This window comes from Chlorocebus sabaeus, chromosome X, assembly GCF_047675955.1.
Source record: "Chlorocebus sabaeus isolate Y175 chromosome X, mChlSab1.0.hap1, whole genome shotgun sequence".
In the NCBI taxonomy this organism is placed as follows: Eukaryota; Metazoa; Chordata; class Mammalia; order Primates; family Cercopithecidae; genus Chlorocebus; species Chlorocebus sabaeus.
Genome location: NC_132933.1, coordinates 79,269,230 through 79,297,162, shown reverse-complemented (window position 1 = coordinate 79,297,162; position 27,933 = coordinate 79,269,230). Strand labels below are relative to the sequence as shown.

The 27,933-nt window shown below is 40.7% G+C and overlaps 1 pseudogene; it reads right to left on the bottom strand.

Annotated features, from left to right (window-relative positions):
• Positions 1-10,055: 10,055 nt before the first annotated feature.
• On the bottom strand, positions 10,056-11,419 carry LOC103232189 (dual specificity mitogen-activated protein kinase kinase 4 pseudogene; annotated as a pseudogene).
• Between the last annotated feature and the right edge of the window lie 16,514 nt (positions 11,420-27,933).

The following is a 27,933-nucleotide window of genomic DNA, read 5'->3' as shown; positions in this document are numbered from 1 at the left end:
GCCAAATATGAGTGGCCATGACAGAGCCCTCAGGACGTCCTGAGGACATGTTCCCAATGTGGTCGAGGTGCAGCTTGGTTTTATACATTTTACAGAGGCATGAGACCTCAATCAAACACATTTAAGAAACATATTGGTTTGGTCCCAAAAGGTGGAACAACTCAAAACGGGAGCTTCCAGGCTATAGGTGAATTTAAACATTTTCTGATTGACAATTAGTTGAGTTTATCTGAAGACCTGGGATAGAGAGAAAGAGAATGTTCAGGTTAAGATAAAGATTGTGGAGACCAAAGTTCTTTAAAGTCTTATAGTGGCTGCCCTTACAGGCAATAGGTGACAAAGGTTTCCTATCCAGATCTTAATCTCTTTAGGTGTAGGAGGGTCTGGAAGAAAAAGATCTAGCTGTGTTAACAGAGATTCTTTACAGATGCAAATTTTTCCTGACAAAGAACAGCTTTGCAGGGCCATTTCAAAATATGGCAAAGAAACATGTTTGGGGATAAAATATTTTTATTTTCTTCTTTGTCTCACAATGTTATGCCAGAGTCAGTTTGGAAAGTAAATCATGATATATAGGGTTAAATAAAACCCATCTGATGATAATTTATTATTTGTAGGGCATGGCTCCCCAAATCCCTTAGATAGAAATTTGGACAAGATAAAAATAAAAGAGTTTAGTCCTCATGTGTGTGTGTGTTTATGCAACTTGTCACAGTCTACTGATACCAACACTAAACAGCCTCAAATTAGGTATTGAAACCCTACTTTAACTTACCTCCCTTTACCCTGCCCATTTTTTAAATATAGTTGTCTTACATATTTCTTCTACACACGTTGAGCACCATATCAGATGGTGCTATAATTTTTACTTCAACCTGTCAAACATGATTCAGAAACCACATGAAAAAAAAAAAAACTATTATATTTTTATCCCTATCTTTACTCTATTCTATATTCTTGTTTTCTTTCGGAGATTCCAAGGCTTCTGCTTCTATATATATATATATTTCTGTTAAGTGAACTTTCTGTAGCTATTCTTTAGGAGTAGGTTTACTTACAACAAATTCTTTTAATTTTTTTACCTGAGAAACTCTATTTTCCATTCACTCTTGAAGGATATTTTGCTGCATATAAAATTTTGAGTTAACAGTTCTTTAATTTCAGCACTTGAAAATGCTATGCCACTTCCTTCTGGCCTATATGATTTCAGTTGAGAAATTCAGTTTTTATATTGGTATTCTTCTATGCGTCATTTTTCTCTGTATTCGATTTTTTTTTCTTTAGTTTTTAAAAGTCTGACTATGATGTGTCTTGGTGTGGATTTCCTTGGGCTAGTACTGTTTAGTTTACATGGAGCATTTGAATCTATATGTTTGTGTCTTCTGTCAAATTTCAAGTACTCTTTTAAACCCACACTTATTTTTCCATCTTTCTAAAACTCCAATGATATAAATGTCAAATTTATCATTGTCTCCTAGGTCTTTGAGACTCTCACTTATTCTTTTCAGCCTACTTTTTCTTTGTTGTTTCAGTTAGGTAAACCCTCTTGAACTATCCTCTAGTTCACTGATTGTATACTGTTATATCCACACTAGCATTGAACTTAGTAAGTTTTCTATTTTTGTAACTTTAATTTTCAGTCTATAATTTACATTTAGTTCTTTTTTATTACATTGTAATTTTTTACTTCTTTTATTTTTTCATTTATTTCAAGAGAATTTGAAATTTCTGATAAAAGCATCTTTGTGATGCCTGTTTTAAAATCATTGCAGATCATTTCAATTCCTGTGTCATGTCAGTTTTGGCATCTGGTGAGTGTCTTTTTTATTCGTTTTGTGATTTTAAGTTTTGGCCTCCTGTTTTCCTGGTATAGTGGGAAATTTTATATTTTATCTGTATATTTTGGATTAGTCAATTGATTTGTATTAAGTTGCAAAGGCAACTCAATGCAACTTAATGAAGAAAGGATTGTCTTTTCAATAAAGATCACTGAAACTACTGGATATCTGTATGCAAACAGATAAATGAAAGTCCTCTCATAATTTACACTTCATAACTAATTAACTCAAAGTATATTATACATCTAAAAGTAACACTGGAAAGTACAAAACTTCTAAAAGAAAATACGAGAGAAAAACCTTTTAGCCTTGCATTAAGCAAACATTCCTTAGAAATGACACCAAAAGAATGACCCATAAGAAAAAATGATAAATTAGACTTTATCAAACTTTCCAAAAGAAAAACAATGTATTTCTTCTCTGTGAAATACATGGCTAATAGAATAAGAAGATAAGCCATAGACTTCAGTGAAATCATTGAAAATCACACATCTGTCAAAAAAGCCTCTTATTCAGCATGTGTAAACAACTCTTGAAATTCAGTTATAAGGAAACAAACTCCATTTGAAAGCAGGCAAAAGTCTTGAACAGTTCACCAAAAATTATACAGGTAGCAAAGAGGCACATAAAAATATACTCAATATATTAGTCATCAGTAAAGTGCAAATTAAAATGATGATGAGATACTACTAAACACATATTAAAACTCAAAATTGAAACTTAAATTTTGTAACTAAATTTTTTAAAAATTAACATTAAAAGAACTGACAACACGTGGTGCTCTTGAGAATGTGGCATAACTGGCATGATTGTTGGTTATACAAAATGGTATAACAACCTCGGAAAAACATTTTTAGTTTCATAGAAGATTAAACATCCACTTACAATATAATATAGCAATTGCACTCTTAGATTATTGCCCAGAGAACTAAAAACTATGTAAGTACAAAAAAAAAAAAAAAAAAAAACTGTATAAAAGTGTTTATAGCAGCTGTATTCCTAATTGCCAAAAACTGGAAGCAAAGGAATGTCTATCAGCTGTTGAATGAATAAACAAACTATGGAACATTTATACAATGTGTAATGCTACTCAGTAATAAACATGAATTGATACATGCAACATGATGAGTATCAGAAGAAAAAGATAAGACTCAAAAAGCTACATACTATTTGATGGCATATTATATGCCTGTCTTAGTTTATTCCTGCTGTTATAACAAAATATCTGAAACCAGGTAATTTATATAGAACTTAAAATTATTTCTCATAATTCTAAAGGCTAGAAGTTCAAATGAAGGTGCTGGCAGGTTTGGTCTCTGGTGAGAGCTTGATCTCTGCTTGCAAGATGGTACTATGCTGCATTCTTCAGGGGGGAATAACACTGTGTCCTCCTATGACAAAAGGAACAGAAGGGGAATAAAAAGACTTAGCTAGTTCCTTTCAGTGCTTTTATATGGCACTAATTATAACCATGAGAGCAGAGTCCTTATGGCCAAATAACCTCCTAAGGCCTCACCTCTTAATACTGTTACACTGGGGATCAAGAATCAACATTGATTTTGGAGAGGATACAAACATCCAAACCATAGCATTCTGCTCCTGGCCCACCCCAAATTCATGTCCCTCTCACATGTAAAATACATTCATTGTATCTTAAAAGCCCAAAACATCTTAATTCTTTCCAGTATCATCTTTAAAGTCTAAGTCGAGAGTCTCACCTAGATCAAATATGGGTGAGATTCAAGGTATCATTCGTCCTGAGGAAAATTACCCCTCCAGCTGTGAAATCAAACAAGTTGTGTGTTCTGAAATACAATGGTGGGATCAGCATAGGATAGACATTCCCATTCCAAAAGGGAGAAATAGGCAAGAAGAAAAATGTCCCAAGTAAGTTCAAAACACAACAAGGCACATAACATTAAACCCTGGGGCTTGAGAATAACCTTTTCTGACCCTATATCCTGCATTTCAGATACGCTGGGGTAGGGTTTGGGCCTCTAAGGCTCCAGACAACCCTGACCCCATGACTTTGCTGTGGATAACCCACAAAGCAGCTCTCAGGTTTGAAGTCAGCTACTTGCAGCTCTTCTAGGTTGATGTTTCATGCTGGAGGCTCTTTATTTCTGGGGTCTTAGAGGCAGCCTTACCCTCACAGCTCTGCTTGGAATTGCCCTAGTGGGGGATCTCTTCATTAACCTCAATTCCACACCTCTTCTGGGTATTCCTCTAAATGGAGACTCTCTGCAATGGTCCCACCCACATGGTAGACAAGGCATTGACCTAATGGAGGCTCTCTGGGGTGGCCTCACCCCTGTGGCACTTCTCTGCCTGGGCCCTGAGGTTTTCTCCTAAGAATCCCTTGAAATCTAGGTGAAGATAGCCATGCCTCCACAGCTCTTGCACACTGCATGCCTGCAAAGATGATGCTACATAGACATTGCCAAGATTTACTACTTGTACCTTTTGAAGGGGTGGCCAGAGCCATACCTGAGCCCTCTTGAACTATATTTGGTGTAGCCAAGGAGTGCTGTACCCAAATGCAAGGAGCAGAAACTTGAGATGGCACTGGGCAATGAGCCCCGTGGTTCCACAAGTCATTTGGGTCCTTTCTTTGAACCTATTGTATCCTCAAGGCCTTAGCACTCTGGGCCTGTGATGGGCTCGGTCGGTAGCCTTGAAGATCTCTAAAATGTTGTCAGTGTCATTCTTTCATACTTGATAAATAGCATCTGACTTCCTTATGTCCACACTAACCTCCTTGTCAAATATTTGCTTGGCCACACCCTTAGTTTTCTCTCCTGAATATGCATTTTATTCTTTAAATGGTTAGCCTGAAAATTTTATAAAATCTTTACGTTCTATTTCCCCTTTGATTATACATTTATTTTTATTTATCTATTCATTCATTTATTTTGTTTATTTGTTCGTTTTGAGATAAAGTCTCACTCTGTCGTCTAGGCTGGAGTGCAGTGGCGCGATCTCAGCTCACTGAAACATCCACCTCGCTGGTTCAAGCGATTCTCCTGCCTCAGCTTCCCTGAGTAGCTGGGACTACAGGCGCATGCCACCACACCCAGTTAATTTTTGTATATTTAGTAGAGACAAGGTTTCACCATATTGGCCAGGCTGGTTTTAAACTCCTGACCTCAGGTGATCCACCCACCTTGGCCTCCCAGATTGCCAGGATTACAGGCATGAGCCACCTTGCCTGGCCGTATTCATTCATTTATTAAGACAGGGTCTTACTCTGTCACCCAGGGTGGAATTCAGTGGCATGATTATAGCTTGCTGCAGCTTTGAACTCTTAGACTAAAATGATCCTTCTGCCTAATCCTCATGCATGGCTAGAATTATAGGCACATACCACCATGACTGGCTAATTTAAAAAAAATTGTAGTGATGTGGTCTCACCATGGTGTCCAGGCTGGTCTTGAACTTCTGGCCTCAAGTGTTCCTCCTGGCTTGGCCTCAAAAAATAGTGGGATTACAAGCATAAGACATCTTGCTCAGCCAATTTCATTTTTAATTTCTCTTTTCTCACATTCTACTATAAGTAGTCAAAAGAAGCCATGCCACACCTAAAACAATTTGCTTGGAGATTTCTTTCACCAAATATCCTAGTTTATCACTCTTAAATTCTGCTTTCCACAAAGTGCTAAGATATGGAAATAATTCAGACAAGTTCTTTGCCACTTTGTCATAAAGGTGGTCTTTTTCCAGTAAAATTTTCAATATTTTCCAATAAGATATTCCTATTTTCTCTCTTTAAGACCTTTACTTTCCATATTTCTGCCAACATTCTTATCACAACCACTTAGATAATCTCTAAGAAGATTCAAGCTCTACAGCTATCCTATTTTGAGCCTTCAACAGAATCAGCCTTAATCCTCCATTCACAGCAATCTGGGCTTTTTCTAGCATTACCTTTAAATTCCTCCAGCCTCTATCCATTAACCAGTTCTAAAGCCACTTCCACATATTCAGTATTTGTTACAGAAATACATGGGTCATTAGTACCCATTTCTGGCTCAGTCAGTTCAGGCTGCAATAATAAAATACCACAGACTGAGTAATTTATTAATAATAGAAATGTACTTCTTACAAATCTTGAGGCTGGATGTCCAAGATCAAGGCACCAGCAGATTCAATGCCTGGTGAAGGCTACTCTCTATGTCCAGATGACATCTTGTTGTTGAATCCCCCAGAGGGGATGAATGTCGTGTACTCACACAGCAGAAGGGGAATAAAAGGTCTACTTAGTTGCCCACAGCCTTTTCATAAGGCACTAATCCAACCCACGAAAGCAGAGCCATCATGGCCTAATCACTTCCTACAGGCATCATTTCTTAATACTGTTGCACTGGAGATTATGTTTCAACATAGAATTTGGTGGGGACACAAACATTCAAATGATAGAAATGCCATTATGGAAAAGGAAAAATTTTAAGTGGATGCCAGTAAATGAGGGTTCAGGAAAGGTTGGACTATAAGGATACAGCACAAGGAACTTTTGGTGGATGATGGAATTATTTCATATTTTGATTGTGGTTGTGATTACACCTGTTTGCATTTTTCAACACTCATAGAATTATACACGAAGAAGTATGTTTACCATATGTAAAGAGAAAAAATGAATAAATGAACTACCAACAAATATTTATCATTTATTTAATAAGAAATATTGCAGTTTAAATAAAAACACCAAAAACATATCAAGGAACTTTAGTGGTGATCTTTATTTGTATCCAAAGTCCAATAAAATGGAAAAAATTATTTCTGTCATTTATGAGCTAATTGGAAATTTGAACACTGGATGTTGAGAATGTAATTAGTATGTTGGGTATGATTGTGGTATTGTGATTTTGTTAAAATAATACCATTGGGAGCTTTATTTTTTAATGTATTGAATACTTACAAATGAAATGTGATATGTAGAATTTTCTTCAAAATAAATATAAGAAAAAGAAAAGTGAATGGGTGTACGGATAAAAAGTAAATATTGATTATGTTGTTTTTGCTGAGTGATTCTTGAACTTGATAATGAATACACTGTGATTTATCACACAATTCTGTCTATTTTTTTAAATGTGAGATGGTTTGGATATTTGTCTCCTAAATTTCTCATGTTGAAATGTAATCTCCAATGTTAGAAGTGGGGCCTGATGGGAGGTGTTAGGGTCATGGGGGCAGATTCCTTATGAATGTGTGGGTGCTGTTCTCACAAAAATGAGTGCGTTCTTGCTGTGAGTTCATATGAGATAGGACTGTTTAAAAGTGTGGGGCACCTCCTACATCTCTCTCTTGCTCCCACTCTCACTATGTGACATGCTGCTTCTACTTTACCTCCCACCATAAGTAAAGGTTCCCTGAGGCCTCACCCAAAGCCAAAAGGATGCTGGCACCATACTTCCTGTACAGCTCTGTGCAACCATGAGCCAATTAAATATCTTTTCTTTATAAATTACCCAGTCTCAGGAATTCCTTTAGAGCAAAACAAACACATTAACACAAAAAATTGTTATAAGGAGTGGGGTTTTACTATAAAGATGCCTGAAAATGTGGAAGCGACTTTGGAACTGGGTAATGGGCAGAGGTTGGAAGAGTTTGGAGGGTTCAGAAGAAGACAGGAAAATGAAGTGAAGTTTGGAATTTCTTAGAGACTGGATAAATGGTTGTGACCAAAATGCTCTTAGAGATATGAACAGCAAAGTACAGGCTAAAGAGGTATCAGATGGAAATGAGAAAGTTGTTGGAAACTAGAGTAAAAGTAACCCTTGTTACATGCTAGCAAAGAAATCAGATGCATTGTGTTCATGCCCCAGGGAACTGTGGAATTTTGAACTTAAGATTGTCAACCTAGGGTACCTGGTGCAAGAAATTTCTTTCTTTTCTTTTCTTTTCTTTTTTCTTTTTTCTTTTTTCTTTTCTTTTCTTCCTTCCTTTCTTCCTTCCTTCCTTCCTTCCTTCCTTCCTTCCTTCCTTCCTTCCTTTCTTTTTCATCATCACATCCTAGATTTATTACAACTGACCAGCAGGCAAAAGGACAGAATTATTACACAAACACTTTGATTCCATGTATATATCTTAAATAGAGGAGGAATTCACATAAGAATACAGGATAAAATATTCCAAAGCTCCAAGAAGCAGTTATGTTACTGAGCTCCATTTTTTACAGACAAATAAGGCAATATCCCTGCACATTAGCTTTTTGATAATTTTTATACATTTTTCTCTGGTACAAGAGAAAAATAACCAGAGCTCACAATGTACAGTTCTTACACTATTTTCACAGTTTGTGAACACTATACACCCTTTTGTTTTAATAAAGATACATTGTAATAAACTCCTTGCCCTTAAGTTTATAGTATATAATAATCTATGATTAATACATGAAAATTGCCTTTTTATGTGGTCATCCACATAATAGAACAGTCAGATTCGCTCCTGGACAGTCAGAATTGCTTTTTTCTCCATTTGCATAATGGCAAAGTGACTCTATGCTGAGACAGATGGGAAGTTGACAGCAGAGAAACAGATTCCTCTTCAGTCCCCGGGAGAAATGGAGGATGACAGCTTCCTGTGGTCAAAGGGGAGACATAAAGCAATGTCTCCTTTCAGAACAGTGGGAAGTCTAAAGTTTAGGATGTCGTCGGGGAGAAGATAGGGAAATAAGGCAAGTAGACCAAAGAGATAATCACTTTTGAATTCTGCAATTTACAGGGATGTGATTTTAAACAGCACCATTCTCCCTTTATTGTTTGATAGTATTTATGACTGTCACTCTGAGAGGAGACACAGCAATACCTGCCATGATTTGGTTCTGTAATGGCATCACCTGCATCTCAGACCATGGCTGCTTTATATTCCAGTGTGTTTGAACCATTCACAGTGCTGCTTCACTGTCATACAAAGCCTTAAGGTTCAGTGCCAGGGAGGCCCGAGCAAAACCTAATGAGAACCTGGCTAATGGATAAGTTAAGAAGCACACGATACTTAAACGGCCTCTTGTAACAGTGCTGAGGGTTTTGTTTTGCTTTTTGTATTTTTTCCAGTAGAATTCCAATGCCAAGAAATGGTGGTGTACTACAAGAGGTTCTAGCAGGTGATGAACGTAAAGGCTGCCATTTCAGATCCTCATCTGGTCCAATGTGTCTCTAGAAAAGATGCCTCTTTATCACCTACCACATTGACTGGGCCCCACTATTCTTAGTCTTTTAAACACTAGCGCATATGAGAGATTTGGGGCTAAAAATCCTTGGTAAGGAACATCCCTGGTAATTATAAAGGTTTTTTGATATAAAAAAAAAAGGCAAAATATTGGATTAAGCAAAAGTCACATAGCGACAATAGACCACAGGGGAAGGGAAAGAGATTCAGAAACTGAAGACCTGGACCAGTGATGGCAAGAAGGAAAAAACTGAGATTTGATCTTTTGCTGCCTACTAGAAATCTTTATCTAATCAATTAAGGCACATTGCTACTAGCTACTTCTCCCTATTAGTGAGTTATGATGGCTAAAGTATCAGCTTTAGGACCAACTTATCTACAAGTTGTTCCAGATAAAATAGTAGAATTAAAAACATCTGTAAACTTTGCCTTCTGTACCGTTTTCTTCTTTCAGTCCTGGTGGTTTGTGGCAGGCGGAACATCAATTTGGCAGCACACTGAATTCTGAGAATGAAAAATTCTTAGGATCAGCACCTTCTTTGACAAGTGGCAGACTCCTGAGTCTTCCCAATGCGAAGTAAGACTGGTAAAGGAGAAAATAACACATCCTGTCCTGTCTCAATATTTCAATGTTCACCTCTTTGAATGCAACATGGTTTTTGGTAAAGATAAATTCATTCTAATTTAACATGATATTTCAAACAGGAAATTTGGCTGAGCACATTGATCCCCAAACATCAACTGTAACTGTAAAGCAACGAAATATCACATAAGTAAAGCTATTGCACTTGGTGAAGAAAGTAAATTCCTCCTTTGTCTCCCAGCTCCAGAGGCAATGTGTCTCATTGGCTGTGCAAGCTCTTCTCACTCAAGCATGAGTCTCTATGTTCAGATATAGTACATCCATCACCGTGTCTTTCCAGGATTTGGAAGTCTGATAAAACACCATTCCAGTAGCTGCATCTCCAGGTTTGGAGTCTAGAAATGAATTTAAGATGTGATCTAATCACAGTCAACAACTTGATGGTACTGACTTCTACATTTCATGAATATGTTCATCACAAAAGAGCAGGATGAGGTCTCTTTGACCAGCGCTAACACTGTGTGATCAGTCGGGTATTACAAGGCTGCACGTTCCAGGTGACAGGAATATACAGATATGATGGAAATGAACAACAATGTTATTGCACGTGGTGTCTGGACGAGCAATAAAAACACTGTGATATGGGATGAAAATTCTTTACCTTTTGCTTCCTCTCAGCCCTTTTTTCTAGAGTCTGATGTAGCAGCGATATCAATCAACATACAAGGGAAAGCTGGGAGTAGCTGACATTTGATCCAGGATTTAACAAACATAGCATGCGACCTCAACAGTACGTTCTTCATACATCAAAATAAAAAGATGTTTCAGAAGCTCTTTATACTTTGACCTTTTGGATTCATCCTCCGTAAGGCACAAGTTGACAAACTTGATAAAACTGGGGAGAATTCCCTTTCCTCAGAATTACTCAGCTGCGGAGGATCTCCTTTCATGACTTGTGTTAGTTCATCAAATACACTATTCCACTTTGGATAAGGAAATCGGCCAGTGGCCAACTCATACAATGTGATCTCCAAACTCCAGACATCACAGTGGACATCATATGCTTGTCGCGATGCACTTGGGTCTATTCTTTCAGGTGCCATGTATGGCCTACAGCTAGCATCTTTTGTGTTGGCAATAGAGTCCACAACCTGTCCACTGATGCTGGTCACAGAGTCTAATATTTTCATTTCTGTCCAGAAGAATATTGGAAGGTTTGATATCTCTGTGAATAATTTTCAAGTTCTCTTTTAAGTGGTTTAGTGCTTTCACAGTTGCTAAAGTAATTTTGCCTAAAATTTATTCTGTAATAACATCATCTTATACACTATATACATATTTGTAAAACTTATCAAATGAGGTAGACATGAGTTCCATACAGATCAGTCACCCTCTCTGAAGAGTGCACCATAAAACTGAACAATATAAGGGCAATCACTACTCCGATTTACTTCATCCAAATCCATAAGAAGTTGTTTTTGTTCTTTTTCATCCACTGTTGACCAAATTTTTCAACTGCCATTATTTGTCCACTTGGTTTGTGGACCATTTTGTTGACAGAACCATAAGCTCCTCATCCAATTTCTCCAAGGTTTTTCAAGTCCTCTGCAGTGAAATCCCAATGTTGTTCAGCAGAGACCTTCAGTTTTCCTGATAACTCAAAGCTGTGTGATCTCGGTCTCTCTACGTGTGGGTTTTGAATTCCTGTAGGATTGGGATTCAGAGTAAACTTTGCTGTAGATATGAAAGGTGGATTTGCAAAATTCAACTTCAGTGCTTTGCATTTACCCTGCATGCTGCTGACAGCTGGGTGGCCTGGCGCCAGGGATCCTACGGGGCTGGGGTGCCGCTGCAGCTGTTGCCCCTGGTACAAGAAATTTCTAAGCAGGAAAGCATTCAAGTTGTAGCCTGGTTGCTTATAACAACATGTTATCAGATATAGGAGCAAATAAATGACTTGAAGTTAGTGCTTATATTTAAAAGGAAAGCAGAGCATAAGTTCAGAAAATGTGCATATTAGCCCTGCGGTAAAGAAAGAATCCAAGCAGGCTTTAGAGCAATCACTTGCTAGAGAGATTAGCATTACTAAAAGGGAGCCAAGTGCTAATATCCAAGACAATGAGTTAAAAAAAAAAAAAAAAGACTAGGAGGCATTTCAGAAGTCTTTGGGACAGCCCAGAGGTCTACCAGGAAATAATGGTTTCAGGGACCAAGTCCTGGGTTCTGCTATCCTACTCAGCCTCAGGACACTGCTCTTCATATCCTGGCTGCTCTGGCTCCAGCCTTGACTCAAAGGGGTCCAGGACACTGCTTCAGAGGGCACAAGCTGTAAATCAGCAGCTTCCATGTGGTGTTAAGCCTTTGGGCACAAAGAATGCAAGAGTAAAGGAGCCTCGGCAACTTCCACCTAAAATTTCAAAGGTTGTATGAGAAAGAATGGATGCCCAGGCAGAAACTTGCCACAGAAATGGAGCTGCAACAGAGTGCCTCTACTAGGGCAGTGCTGAGGGGAAATGTGGCATTGCAGTTCCCACACAGACTCCCCACCAGGTCACTGCCTACCTAATGGAGCTGTGAGAGGGGGCTGACATCCTCTAGACCCAACAACAACAGAGGTAAGCACAGCTTGCACCCTCAGCCTGAGAAAGTCATAAGCACTGGGACTCCAACCCATCAGGGCAGCCATGTCAGCTGCATTCAGCAATTCCACAGAAGCAGAGCTACCCATGGCTTTGGAAGTCCACTCCTCACACCAGTGTGCCCTGGATGCAGGACATCGAGTCAAATGAGATTATTTTGGAGCTTTAAGATTCAATGAATATCCTGTTGGGTTTAAGACTTGTGTGGGGCCTATTAGCCCTTTCTTTTGACTGAATTCTCTCTCTCTTTTGGAATGGGGACGTTTACCCAATGCCAGTACCACCATTATATCTTGGGAGTAAATAACTTGATTTTGATTCTACAGGTTCATAGATGGAAGGAACTCGACTTGAGTCTGAGATGAGGCTTTGGAATTTGGACTTGAGATCTTGTGTGTTGGGGCTGAAACAAGTTAAGACTTTGGGGGACAACTGAGAAGGGATTATTGTCAGGCCTCTGAGCCCAAGCTAAGCCATCATATCCCCTATGACCTGCACGTATATATCCAGATGGCCTAAAGTAATTGAAGAATAACAGAAGTGAAAATGGCCTGTTCCTACCTTAACTGATGACATTACCTTGTGAAATTCCTTCTCCTGGCTCATCCTGGCTCAAAACCTCCCCCACTGAGCACCTTGTGACCCCCACCCCTGCCCACCAGAGAACAACCCCCTTTGACTGTAATTATCCTTTACCTACCCAAATCTTATAAAATGGCCCCATCCCTACCTATCTCCCTTGGCTGACTCTCTTTTTGGATTCAGCCCGCCTGCACCCAGGTAAAATAAACAGCCTTGTTGCTCACACAGAGCCTGTTTGATGGTCTCTTCACATGGATGCGAGTGAAATTTGGTGCCGTGACTCAGGTCGGGGGACCTCCCTTGGGAGATCAATCCCCTGTCCTCCTGCTCTTTGCTCCGTGATAAAGATCCACCTACGACCTCAGGTCATCAGACCAACCAGCTCAAGGAACATCTTACCAATTTTAAATCGGGTAAGCAGCCTGTTTTCACTCTCTTCTCCAACCTCTCTCACTATCCCTCAACCGTTTTCTCTTTTCAATCTTGGCACCACTTCAATCTCTCCCTTCTCTTAATTTCAGTTCCTTTCCTTTTCTGGTAGAGACAGGAGACGCGTTTAATCCATGAACCCAAAACTCCAGCGCCAGTCATGGACTCAAGAAGACAGTCTTCCCTTCGTGTTTAATCATGCGGGGATGTCTGCTTGATTATTCACCCACGTTTCAGAGGTGTCTGACCACGCGGGGATGCCTAGCTTCGTCCTTCACCCTTAGTGGCAAGCACTGCTTTTCTGGGGGGCAAGCACCCCACCACCCCTTCTCTCCGTGTCTCTACCCATTTTCCACTTTCCTGGGGAACAAGAACACCCCACCCCTTCTCTCTGTGTCTCTACCCTCTTTTCTCTCCACTTTCCAGGGGGGCAAGCACCCCCACCCCTTCTCTCCGTGTCTCTACGCTCTCTTTTCTCTGGACTTGCCTCCTTCATTATAGGCAACATTCCACCCTCCATTCCTCCTTCTCCCTTAGCCTGTGTTCTCAAGAACTTAAAACCTCTTCCACTCACACCTGACCTAAAACCTAAATGCCTTATTTTCTTCTGCAATGCTGCTTAACTACAATACAAACTCAATAATGGCTCTACATGGCCAGAAAATGGCACTTTTGATTTCTCCATACCACAAGACCTAAATAATTCTTGTCATAAAATGGGCAAACGGTCTGAGGTGACTGACGTCCAGACATTCTTTTACACATCGGTCCCTGCCTAGTCTCTGTTCCCAATGCAACTCATCCCAAATCTTCCTTCTTTCCCTCCCACCTGTCCCCTCAGTCCCAACCCCAAGCATCGCTGAATCTTTCCAATCTTCCTTTTTTATGGACCCATCTGACCTCTCCCCTCCTCCCCAGGCTGCTCCTTGCCAGGCTGAGCTAGGTCCCAATTCTTCCTCAGCCTCAGCCTCCACTCCCCCACCCTATAATCCTTTTATCACCTCCCCTCCTCACACCTGGTCCAGCTTACAGTTTCATTCCATGACTAGCCATCCCCTACCTGCCCAGAAATTTCCTCTTTAAAAGGTGGCTGGAGTTAAAGGCATAGTAAAGGTTAATGCTCCATTTCCTTTGGCTGACCTCTCCCAAATCAGTTAGTGTTTAGGCTCTTTTTCATCAAATATGAAAAACCCAGCCCAGTTCATGGCCCATTTGGCAGCAACCCTTAGACTCTTTACAGCCCTAGACCCTGAAGGGTCAGAAGGCCATCTCATTTAAATATGCATTTTATCACCCAGTCAGCTCCTGACATTAGAATAAAGCTCCAAAAATTAAATTCCGGCCCTCAAACCCCACAACAGGACTTAATTAACCTCGCCTTCAAGGTGTACAATAATAGAGGCAGCCAAGTAGCAATGTTTTTCTGAGTTGCAATTCCTTGTCTCCACTGTGAGACAAACCCCAGCCACATCTCCAGCACACAAGAACTCCAAACGCCTGAACCGCAGCTGCCAGGGGTTCCTCCAGGACCTCCTCCCCCAGGAGCTTGCTACAAATGCTGGAAATCTGGCCACTGGGCCAAGGAATGCCTGCAGCCTGGGATTCCTCCTAAGCCATGTCCCATCTGTGTGGGATCCCACTGAAAATCGGACTGTTCAACTCACCTGGCAGCCACTCCCAGAGCCCCTGGAACTCTGGCCCAAGGCTCTCTGACTGACTCCTTCCCAGATCTTCTCGGTTTAGCAGCTGAAGACTGATGCTTCCCGATCACCTCAGAAGCCACTTAGACCATTGCAGACGCCGAGCTTCTGGTAACTCTCACAGTGGAGGGTAAGTCCGTCCCCTTCTTAATCAATACAGAGCCTACCCACTCCACATTATCTTCTTTTCAAGGGCCTGTTTCCCTTTCCTCCATAACTGTTGTGGATATTGACGGCCAGGTTTCTAAACCTCTTAAAACTCCCCAATTCTGGTGCCAACTTGGACCATATTCTTTTACGCACTCCTTTTTAGTTATCCCCACCTGCCCAGTTTCCTTATTAGGCCAAAACATTTTAACTAAATTATCTGCTTCCCTGACTATTCCTAGGCTACAGCCACACCTCATTGCTGCCCTTTTTCCCAGTTCAGAGCCTCCTTCGCATACTCCCCTTGTATCTCTCCACCTTAACCCACAAATATGGTACACCTCTACTCCCTCCCTGGCAACCAATCACATGCCCATTACTGTCCCATTAAAACCTAATCACCCGTACCCCACTCAATGCCAGTAACCCACCCAAAGCATGCTTTAAAAAGGATTACAGCCTGTTATCACTCTCCTGTTACAGCATGGCCTTTTAAAGCCTATAAACTCTCCTTACAATTCCCTCATTTTACCTGTCCTAAAACCAGACAAGTCTTACAAGTTAGTTCAGGATCTGTGTTTTATCAACCAAATTGTTTTGCCTATCCACCCCATAATGCCAAACCCATATACTCTCCTATCCTCAATACCTCCCTCCACAATCTGTTATTCTGTTCTGGATCTCAAACATGCTTTCTTTGCTATTCCTTTGCACCATTCATCCCAGCTTCTCTTTGCTTTCACTTAGACTGACCCTGACACTCATCAGGCTCAGCAAATTACCTGAGCTGTACTGCCTCAAGGTTTCACAGACAGCTCCCATTACTTCAGTCCAGCCCAAATTTCTTCCTCATCCTTTACCTATCTCAACATAATGCTTCATAAAAACACACATGCTCTCCCTGCTGATCATGTCCAACTAATCTCCCAAACTTCAATCCCTTCTACAAAACAACTCCTTTCCTTCCTAGGCATGGTTAATACAGTCAGAATTCTTACACAAGAGCTGGGACCATGCCCTGTATAGCCCTTCTGTCCAAACAACTTGACCTTACTGTGTTAGCCTAGCCCTCATGTCTGCATGCAGCAGCTGCCACTGCCTTAATACTTTAGAGGCCCTCAAAATCACAAACTATGTTCAAGTCACTCTGTATAGTTCTCATAACTTCCAAAATCTATTTTCTTCCTCCCACCTTATGCATATACTTTCTGCTCCCTGGCTCCTTCAGCTATACTCACTCTTTATTGAGTCTCCCACGATTACCATTGTTCCTGGTGCAGACTTCAATTTGGCCTCCCACATTATTCCTGATACCACACCCGACCCCCATGACTGTATCTCTCTGATCCACCTGACATTCACTCAATTTCCCCGTATTTCCTTCTTTCCTTTTTCTCACCCTGAACACACTTGGTTTGTTGATGGCAATTCCACCAGGCCTAATTGCCACTCACCAGCAAAGGCAGGCTAGGCTACAGTATCTTCCACACCTATCATTGAGGCTACCACTCTGCCCCCCTCCACTACCTCTCAACAAGTCAAACTCATTGCCTTAACTCAAGCACTCACTCTTGCAAAGGGACTACACGTCAGTATTTATATTGACTCTAAATATGCCTTCCATATCCTGTACCACCATGCTGTTATATGGGCTGAAAGAGGTGTCCTCACTACACAAGGGTCCTCCATCATTAATGCCTTTTTTTTTAAATTTATTTTTTATTATTATTATACTTTAAGTTCTAGAGTACATGTGCATAACGTGCAGGTTTGTTACATATGTATACCAAACACCGCATTAATGCCTTTTTAATAAAAATGCTTCTCAAAGCCCCTTTACTTCCAAAGGAAGCTGGAGTCATTCACTGCAAAGGCCATCAAAAGACATCAGATCCCATCACTCAGGAGAATGCTTATGCTGATAAGGTAGCTAAAAAAGCAGCTAGAATTCCAACTTCTATCCCTCACGGCAGTTTTTCTCCTCCTCATCTGGCCACTCCCACCCACTCCCCCACTGAGACTTCCACCTTTCAATCTCTTCCCACACAAGGCAAATGGTTCTTGGACCAAGGAAAATATTTACTTCAAGCCTCACAGGCCCATTCTATTCTGTTTTCATTTCATAACCTCTTCCATGCAGGTTACAAGCCACTAGCCTGCCTCTTAGAACCTCTCACTTCCTTTCCATCATGGAAATCCATCCTCAAGGAAATCACTTCTCAGTGTTCCATCTGCCATTCTACTACTCCTCAGGAATTTCTTAGGCCCCTTCCCTTCCCTACACATCAAGCTTGGCTATTTGCCCCCTCTCAGGACTGGCAAATTGACTTTCTCACATGCCTGAGTCAGAAATCTAAAATACCTCTACACTTTCACTGGATGTGTAGAGGCCTTTCCCACAGGGTCTGAGAAGGCCACTGCAGTCATTTCTTCCCTTCTGTTAGACATAATTCCTTGGTTTGGCCTTCCCACCTGTATACAGTCTGATAACAGATCAGCCTTTATTAGTCAAATCACCCAAGCAGTTTCTCAGGCTCTTGGTATCCAGTGAACTAACGGTCTTTTAAAAACACACCTCACCAAGCTCAGTTACCAACTTAAAAAGGACTGGACAATACTTTTACCACTTTCCCTTCTCAGAATTCAGGCCTGTCCTTGGAATGCTACAGGGTACAGCCCATTTGAGCTCCTGTATGGACGCTCCTTTTTATTAGGCCCCAGTCTCATTCCAGACACCAGACCAACTTGGACTGTGCCCCAAAAACTTGTCATCCCTACTATCTTCTGTCTAGTCATACTCCTATTCACCATTCTCAGCTACTCATAAATGCCCTGCTCTTGTTTACACTGCTGGTTTACACTGTTTCTCCAAGCCATCACAGCTGATATCTCCTGGTGCTATCCCCAAACTGCCACTCTCAACTCTTAAAGTAAATAAATAATCTTTGCTGGCAGGGCTATGCTGAACCCCCTTAGGCACTCTCTAATTGGATGTCCTGGGTCCTCCCAATTCTTAGTCCTTTAATACCTGTTTTTCTCCTTCTCCTATTCCGTTTAGTTTTCCAATTCATACAAAACCATATCCAGGCCATCACCAACAATTCTATATGACAAATGTTTCTTCTAACAATGCCACAATGTCATCCCTTACCACGAAATCTTCCTTCAGCTTCATCTCTCCCACTCTAGGTTCCCATGCCACCCCTAATCCTGCTCAAAGCAGCCCTGAGAAACATCGCCCATTATCTCTCCATACCACCCCCAAAAATGTTTGCTGCCCCAACACTTTACCACTATTTCATTTTATTTTTCTCATTAATATAAGAAGACAGGAATGTCAGGCCTGTGAGCCCAAGCGAAGCCATCATATCCCCTGTGACCTGCAAGTATATATCCAGATGGCCTGAAGTAACTGAAGAATCACAAAAGAAGTGAAAATGGCCTGTTCCTACCAGCCTGGCCAACACGGTGAAACCTCATCTCTACTAAAAATACAAAAATTAGCTAGACGTGGTGGTACAAGCCCGTAATCCCAGCTACTTGGAGGCTGAGGCAGGAGAATCACTAGAACCCAGGAGGCAGAGGTTGCAGTGAGCTGAGTTAACACCACTGCACTCCAGCCTGGGTGACAGAGTGAAACTTCACCTCAGAAAATAAATAAATAAATAAATAAATAAATAAATAAATAAATAAATAAAAGTGTTGGTGAAGATGTGGGGAAAAAGGAACCCTAGTATACTGTTTACAGGAGTATAAATTGGTACCATCGTTATGGAAAACAATATAGAGATTCCTCAAAAACTTAAAAAGAGAACTACCATACTATCTATCAATTCCATTTCTGGATATATATACAAGGGAAATAAAATCAGTATCTTGAAGTGATATCAGCACCCCCCAGGTCCAGTGCAACATTATTCACAATAGCCAAAATATAGAGACAACCTAAGTGTTTGTCAGATAAATGGATTTCTAAAGTATACACACACACAAACACACACACACACACAGAATATTATCTAGCCTTAAAAAGAAGAAAATTCTGTCATTTGTGACAATGTAGATAAACTAGGAGGATATTAGGTGAAGTGAAATAAGCCAGACACTGAAAGACTAATATTGCATGATCTCCCTTATATGTGGATTTTTAAAAACTTGAGTTGGCTAGGTGTGGTGACTCATACCTGTAATCCCAGAGTGTTGGGAGGCTGAGATAGAAGGATTGCTTGAGGATAAAAGTAGGACATCAGCCTAGACAACATAGCAAGACCTAGTCTCCATTAAAAAGAAAAAAAAATAGCTGGGCATGGTGGCACACACCTGCAGTCTGAGCTACTTGGGAGGGTGAGGCAGGAGGATTGCATGAGTCAGGAGTTAAAGGGTGTAGTGAGTTATGATCATGCCACTGCACTCCCCATCTCTGAAATTTAAAAAATATATAAATAAACAAACAAGCTGAACTCATATAAGTAGAGATTAGAACATTGTTTGCCAGGAAATGCAATGTAAAAAAAAAAAAAAAAAAAAGTCAAGAGCTGTAAGTAAAAGGGTACCAAAGTTTAGTCATGTGGGATAAATAAGTTCTAGGGATTTAATGTACAACATGGTGACTACAATACTATATAATAACTATAAAATACTTTATTATAGATTTGGAATTTGCTAAAAGAGTTGATCTTAAGTATTCATAGCACAAAAAATAAGTATGTGATGTATACTTCACATACTCAAGTATACTTCAATAAAGACAGAAAAATTAAGCAGGAAAGATCTAATAAATCTACATATATATTACTATCATTAATAAGAGATGTAGTAAATTTGCTGAATAAAATTTATTATACATAAAATAAAATAGTCATAATTAATATACTAAAGACTGTAATGGAAAGGATAGAGGACATGCAAAATCAGATAGGTAATTCTAACAGGGAGATCAAAAATATAATAAAGAATCAACTGAAAATGCAAGAAGGCAAAAATACAGTAACAAAAATAAAGAAGACTTTGCTGGATACCAGGAGACTTGAAACAGTTAACGGAAATAATCAGGTAACTTGAGAACAGGGAAATAGAAATGACAAAAACTGACACAGACATGGAAAAACTAGACTGTAAGAAACAGAACACTACATCCAAAAGCTGTTGGATAATATTGAATGGTTGTAACATGTGTAATTGTAATCCCAAAAAAAAAAAGAAAAAAGAAAACATGACAGAAAAAACATTTGAAAAAATAATGACAAAATAAAAACTGTGTCAGACACAAAATCACAGATTCAAGAAGCACAGAGAATAAGCAGGGCAAATGTCAAGCAAACAAGCAAAAAATCCACCAAAATATTTCAAATTCAAACTAGTGAAATTCAAACAAAGGAAAATTATGAAGGTAGACAGACAAGAAATGACATTACCTACAGAACATGAGAATTACAGCAGAATTCTTATCAGAAATCCTACAGGCAAAAAGAAAGTAGAGATGAGGGGCCAAGATGACCAAATAGGAACAGCTCTGCTCTGCAGTTCCCAGTAAGACCAACACAGAAGGTGGGTGATTTCTGCATTTCCAGCTGAGGTACCAAGTTCATCTCACTGGGACTGGTTAGGCAATGGTTCCAACCTACAGTGGGTGAGCAGAAGCAGGGTAGGGTGTAGCTTCACCCCAAAAGTGCAAGAAGCTGGGAGACCACCCTCCCCCAGGCAAGGAAAGCCATGAGGAACTGTGCTACCCAGCTGGGTTAACATGCTTTTCCAATAGTTTTTGCAATCTGCAGATCAGGAGATTCCCTCATGTACCTACACCACCAGGGTCCTGGGTTTCAAGCACAAAACTGGGCAGCTGTTTGGGCAGACGCCAAGATAGCTGCAGGAGTACTTTTTGGTACCCCAGTGGCAGCTGGAACTCCAGCAAGATGGAACCGTTCACTCCCCTGGAAAGGGGACTGAAGCCATGGAGTCAAGTGGTCTCACTCAGCAGGTCTCACTACCATGGAGTCCAGCAAGCTAAGAAACACTAGCTTGAAATTTTCACTGCCAGCATAGCAGTCTGAAGTCGACCTGGGAAGATCAAATTTGGTGGGGGAAGGTGCATCTGCCACTACTGAGGATTGAGTAGGTGGTTTTCCCCTGACAGTACTAAGGAGGCTGGGAGGTGTGGACTGGGCAAATTCATCAGAGTGCAGAAAGTGACTGTGGCCAGTCTGCATCTCTAGATTCCTCCTGATGGGGAAGGCATCGCTGAAGGAAAGGTAACAGCCCCAGTCAGGAGCTTACAGATAAACTCTCATCTCCCTGGGACAGAGCACCTGGGTAAAGGGGTGACTGTGGGTGCAGTTCAGTGGATTTATTCATTCCTGCCTGCTGGATCTGAAGAGAGCAGCTGATTCTGACAAGAAGGATTCTTCCAGGACAGTGTACAGGCTCTGTTAAGGGACAGACTACCTCCTCAAGTGGGTTCCTTACTCTTATGCCTCCTGACTGCGGACACCTCCAGACAGGGGTCAAGAGACACCTCATATAGGTGAGCTCTGGCTGGCATCAGGCTGGTGTCACTCTGGGATGAAGCTTCCAGAGGAAGAAGCAGGCAGCAGTGTTTGCCATTCTATGGCCTCCACTGGTAATACCCAGGTGGACAGGGTCTGGAGTGAACCTCCAGCAAACTACAGCAGACCTACAGAAGAGGGGCCTGACTGTTAGAAGAAAACTTAACAAACAGAAAGCAAAAACATCAACAGGAACATAAAGGACTTCCACAGAAAAACCCCATCCAAAGTTCATTAGCCTCAAAGATCAAAGGTAGATAAATCCACGAAGATGAGGAAAAACCAGGACAAAAACGCTGAAAATTCTGAAAACCATGCCTCTTCTCCTCCAAATGATAGCAACTCCTCTCCACCAAGGGCAAAATACTTGACAAAGAATGAGATTGATGAATTGACAGGAGTAGGCTTCAGAAGGTGGGTAATAACAAACTCCTTTGAGCTAAAGGAACATGTTCTAACCCAACACAAGGAAGCTAAGAAGCTTGATAAAGGTTACAGGAACTAGTAACTAAAATAAACAGTTTAGAGAGGAACATAAATGACCTGATGGAGCTAAAAAACACAGCACAAGAACTTTGTGAAGTATACACAAGTATCAATAGCCAAATTGATCAGGCAGAAGAAAATATATCAGAGATTGAACATCAACTTACTGAAATGAGGAATGAAGACAAGATTAGAGAAAAAAGAATGAAAAGGAACAAACAAAATCTCCAAGAAATATGGAACTATGTGAAAAGACCAAACCTACATTTGATTGGTGTACCTGAAAACGATGCTGAAAATGGAACCAAGTTGGAAAACACTTTTCAGGATATTATCCAGAAGAACTTCCCCAACCTAGCAATAGAGGCCACAATTTGAATTCAGGAAATAGAGAACATCACTAATATAATCCTCAAGGATTGCTGGCAAGATGGCTGAATAGGAACAGCTCTGGTCTGCAGCTCCCAGCGAGAACCATGCAGAAGGTGGGTGATTTCTGCATTTCCAACTGAGGTACCCATTTTATTTCATTGGGACTGGTTGGACAGTGAGTGAAGCCCACAGAGGGCAAACTGAAGCAGCATGTGGCATCATCTTACCCAGGAAGTGGGAGAGGTAGGGAACTTCTCTCCCCCAATCCAACAGAAGCCATAAGGGACTGTGCCTGAGGAACAGTGCACTCCAGCCCAGATACTGCACTTTTCCCATGATCTTCACAACCCCCAGACCAGGAGCCTATGCCAGAGCCCTCCAGAGCCTATGCCAGGAGCCCTCCAGAGCCTATGCCACCAGGACCCTGGGTTCAAGCACAAAACTGGATGGCCATTTGGGCAGACATTGAGCTACTGGCAAGAGTTTTTATGTTGTTGTTGTTTGCTTGTATTTTTTTTTCATACCCCAATGGCGCCTGAAATGCCAGTGAGACATAACTGTTCACTCCTCCAGAAAGGGGGTTGAAGCCAGAAAGCCAAGTGGTCTGGCTTGGCAGGTCCCACCCCCATGGAGCCCAGCAAGCTAAGATCAACTGGCTTGAAATATTTGCTGCCAGCACAGCAGTCTAAGTTTGACCTGGGACACCTCACAATGTAAACAAAGCCACAAGGAATTTTGAAATAGGTGGAGCCCACCACAACTCAGCAAGGCAGCTGTGGCCAGACTGCCTCTCTAGATTCCTTATCTCTGGGCAGGGCATCTCTGAAAAAAAGGCAACAGCCCCAGTCAGGGACTTATAGATAAAACTTCCATCTCTTTGGGACAGAGCACCTGGTGGAAGGGGTGGTTGTGGATGCAGCTTCAGCAGGCTGAAATGTCGCTGACTGATGGCTCTGAAGAGAGCAGCAGATCTCCCAGCACAGCATTCAAGCTCTGCTAAGGGTCAGACTGCCTCCTCAAATGGGACCCTAACCCCTCTGTTTCCCCACTGGAGACAAGTCTTTCAGTAGGGACTGAGAGAACTTCATACAAGAGAGTTCTAGCTGGCATCTGGCATGTGGCCCTCTGAGACAAAGGTTCTAGAGGAAACAACAGGCAAGGATCTTTCTTGTTCTGCAGTTTCTGCTGGTGTTACCCAGGCAAACAGGATCTAGACTGGACCTCCAGGAAACTCCAACAGACCTGCAGCAGAGGGGCCTATTAGAAGGAAAACTAACAAACAGAAAGGAATAGCACATCCACTCAGAGTCCCAATCTGAAGGTCACCAACATCCAAGATCAAAGGTAGATAAACCCATGAAGATGAAGAAAAACCAGTGCAAAATGACTGAAAATTCCCAAAACCAGAACTCCTCTTCTCCTCCAAAGTCACAACTCCTCAGCAGCAAGGGAACAAAACTGAATGGAGAATGAGTTTGATGAACTCATAGAAGTAGGCTTCAGAAGGTGGGTAATAACAAACTCCTCTGAACGAAATGAGCATGATCTAGTGCAATGCAAGGAAGATAAGAACATTGAAAAAAATAATTAGACAAATTGCTAACTAGAAAAACCAGTTCACAGAAGAATATAAATGACCTGATGGAGCTGAAAAACACAGCACGAGATCTTTGTGAAGCATACACAGGTATCAATAGTCAAATTGATGAAGTGGAAGAAAGGATAGTAGAGACTGAAGAGCAAATTAATGAAATGAAGTGATAAGACAAGATTAGAGAAAAAACAATGAAAAGGAACAAAAAAAATCCTCCAAGAAATATGGGACTAGGTGAAAAGACCAAATCTACATTTGATTGGTGAACCTGAAGGTGATGGAAAGAATAGATCCAAGTTGCAAAACAGTCATCAGGATATTATTCAAGAGAAGTTCTCCAACCTAGCAAGACAGGACAACATTCAAATTTAGGAAACACAGATAAAACCACAAAGATACTCCTCGAGAAGAGCAACCCCAAGACACATAATTGTCAAATTCACCAAGGTTGAAATGAAAAAAATGTTAAGGGCAGCCAGAGAGAAAGGCCAGGTTACCCACAAAGGGAAGCCCATCAGACCAACAGGAGATCTCTCTGCAGAAACCCTATGAGCCAGAAGAGAGTGAAGGCCAAATTTCAACTTCCTTAAAGAAAAGAATTTTCAACCCAGAATTTCATATCCAGCCAAATCAAGTTTCAAAAACGAAGGAGAAATAAAATCTTTTATAGACAAGGAAATGCTGAGAGACTTTGTCACCACCAGGTCTACCTTACAAGAGCTCCTGAAGGAAGCACTAAACATGGAGAAGAACAACCAGTACCAGTCACTGCAAAAACATAAAATTCTAAAGGCCACTGACACTATGAAGAAACTTCATCAATTAATGGTCAAAATAGCAAGTTAGCATCCTAATGACAAAATCAAATTCACACATAACAACATTAACCTTAACTGTAAATGGGAGTGGTGCCCAAGATGGCTGAATAGGAAGAGCTCCAGCCTCCAGCTCCCAGCGTGAGCGACACAGAAGTGATTTCTGTATTTTCAACTGAGCCTCCGCTACTGATACCCAGGCAAACAGGGTCTGGAGTGGACCTCAAGCAAACTCCAACAGACCTGCAGCTGAGGGTCCTGACTGTTAGAAGGAAAAATAACAAACAGAAAGGACATCCACAACCAAACCCCATCAGTACGTCACCATCATCAAAGACCAAAGGCAGATAAAACCACAAAGATGGGGAAAAAGCAGTGCAGAAAAGCTGGAAATTCAAAAAATCAGAGTACATCTCCACCTCCAAAGGAAAGGAGCTCCTTGCCAGCAACGGAACAAAGCTGGACAGAGAATGACTTTGACGAGTTGAGAGAAGAAGGCTTCAGTCAATCAAACTTCTCAGAGCTAAAGGAGGAACAACATAACCAGCGCAAAGAAACTAAAAACCTTGAAAAAAGAATGGATGATTGGATAACTAGAATAATCAATGCAGAGAAGACCTTAAAAGAACTGATAGAGATGAAAACAATGACACAAGACCTACGTGACAAATGCACAAGCTTTCAGTAACTGACTGGATCAACTGGAAGAAAGATTATCAGTGATTGAAGATCAAATGAATGAAATGAAGCGAGAAGAGAAGTTTAGAGAAAAAACAGCAAAAAGAAATGAACAAAGCCTCCAAGAAATATGGGATTATGTGAAAAGACCAAATCTACGTCGGATTGGTGTGCCTGAAAGTGACAGGGAAAATGGAACCAAGTTGGAAAACACTCTGAAGGATATCATCCAGGAGAACTTCCCCAACCTAGTAAGGCAGGCCAACAATCAACTTCAGGAAATACAGAGAATGCCACAAAGATACTCCTCGAGAAGAGCAACTCCAAGACACATAATTGTCAGATTCACCAAAGTTGAAATCAAGGAAAAAATGTTAAGGGCAGCCAGAGAGAAAGGTTGGGTTACACACAAAGGGAAGCACATCAGACTAACAGCAGATCTCTCAGCAGAAACTCTACAAGCCAGAAGAGAGTGGGGGCCAATATTCAACATTCTTAAAGAAAAGAATTTTAAACCCAGAATTTCATATCCAGTCAAACTAAGTTTCATAAGTGAAGGAGAAATAAAATCCTTTACAGACAAACAAATGCTGAGAGACTTTGTCACCACCAGGCCTGCCCTAGAAGAGATCCTGAAGGAAGCACTAAACATAGAAAGGAACAACTGGTACCAGCCATTGCAAAAAAAAAATGCCAAAATGTAAAGACCACCAATGCCAAGAAGAAAATGCATCAACTAACGAGCAAAATAACCAGCTAATATCATAATGACAGGATCAAGTTCACACATAACAATATTAACCTTAAATGTAAATGGACTAAATTCTCCAATTAAAAGACACAGACTGGCAAACTGGATAAAGAGTCAAGACCCATCAGTTTGCTGTATTCAGGAGACCCATCTCACATGCAGAGACACACATAGGCTCAAAATAAAGGGATGGAGGAAGATCTACCAAGCAAATGGAAAACAAAAAAAGGCAGGGGTTGCAATCCTATCTCTGATAAAACAGACTTTAAACCATCAAAGATCAAAAGAGACAAAGAAGGCCATTACATAATGGTAAAGCGATCCATTCATCAGGAAGAGCTAACTATCCTAAGTATATGCACCCAATACAGGAGCACCCAGATTCAGAAAGCAAGTCCTTAGAGACTTACAAAGAGACTTAGACTCCCATACAATAATAACAGGAGACTTTAACACCCCACTGTCAACATTAGACATATCAACGAGACAGAAAGTTAACAAGGATATCCGGGAATTGAACTCAACTCTGCACAAAGCATACCTAAGAGACATCTACAGGACTCTCCACCCCAAATCAACAGAATATACATTCTTCTCAGCACCACATCACACTTATTCCAAAATTGACCACATAGTTGGAAGTAAAGCACTCCTCAGCAAATGTACAAGAACAGAAATTATAACAAACTGTCTCTCAGACCACAGTACAATGAAACTAGATATCAGAACTAAGAAACTCAATCAAAACCGCTCAACTACATGGAGACTGAACAACCTACTCTTGAATGACTACTGGGTACATAACAAAATGAAGGCAGAAATAAAGATGTTCTTTGAAAACAATGAGAACAATGATACAACATACCAGAATCTCTGGGACACACTTAAAGCACTGTGTAGAGGGAAATTTATAGCACTAAATGCCCACAAGAGAAAGCAAGAAAGATCTAAAATTGACACCCTAACATCACATTTAAAAGAACTAGAAAAGCAAGAGCAAACACATTCAAAACCTAGCAGAAGGCAAGAAATAACTAAGATCAGAGCAGAACTGAAGGAGATAGAGACACTAAAAACCCTCCAAAAAATCAATGAATCCAGGAGCTGGTTTTTGAAAAGATCAACAAAATTGATAGACCACTAGCAAGACTAATAAAGAAGAAAAGAGAGAAGAATCAAAAAGGTGCAATAAAAAATGATAAAGGGGATATCACCACCAACCCCACAGAAATACAAAATACCATCATAAAATACTATAAACACCTCTATGCAAATAAACTAGACAACCTAGAAAATATGGATAATTTTCTGGACACTTACGCTCTCCCAAGACTAAACCAGGAAGAAGTTGAATCCCTGAATAGACCAATAGCAGGCTCTGAAATTGAGGCAATAATTAATAGCCTACCAACAAAAAAAGTCCAGGACCAGATGGATTCACAGCTGAATTCTACCAGAGGTACAAGGAGAAGCTGGTACCATTCCTTCTGAAACTATTGCAATCAATAGAAAAAGAGGGAATCCTCCCTAACTCATTTTATGAGGCCAACATCATCCTGATACCAAAGCCGGGCAGAGACACAACAAAGAAAGAGAATTTTAGACCAATA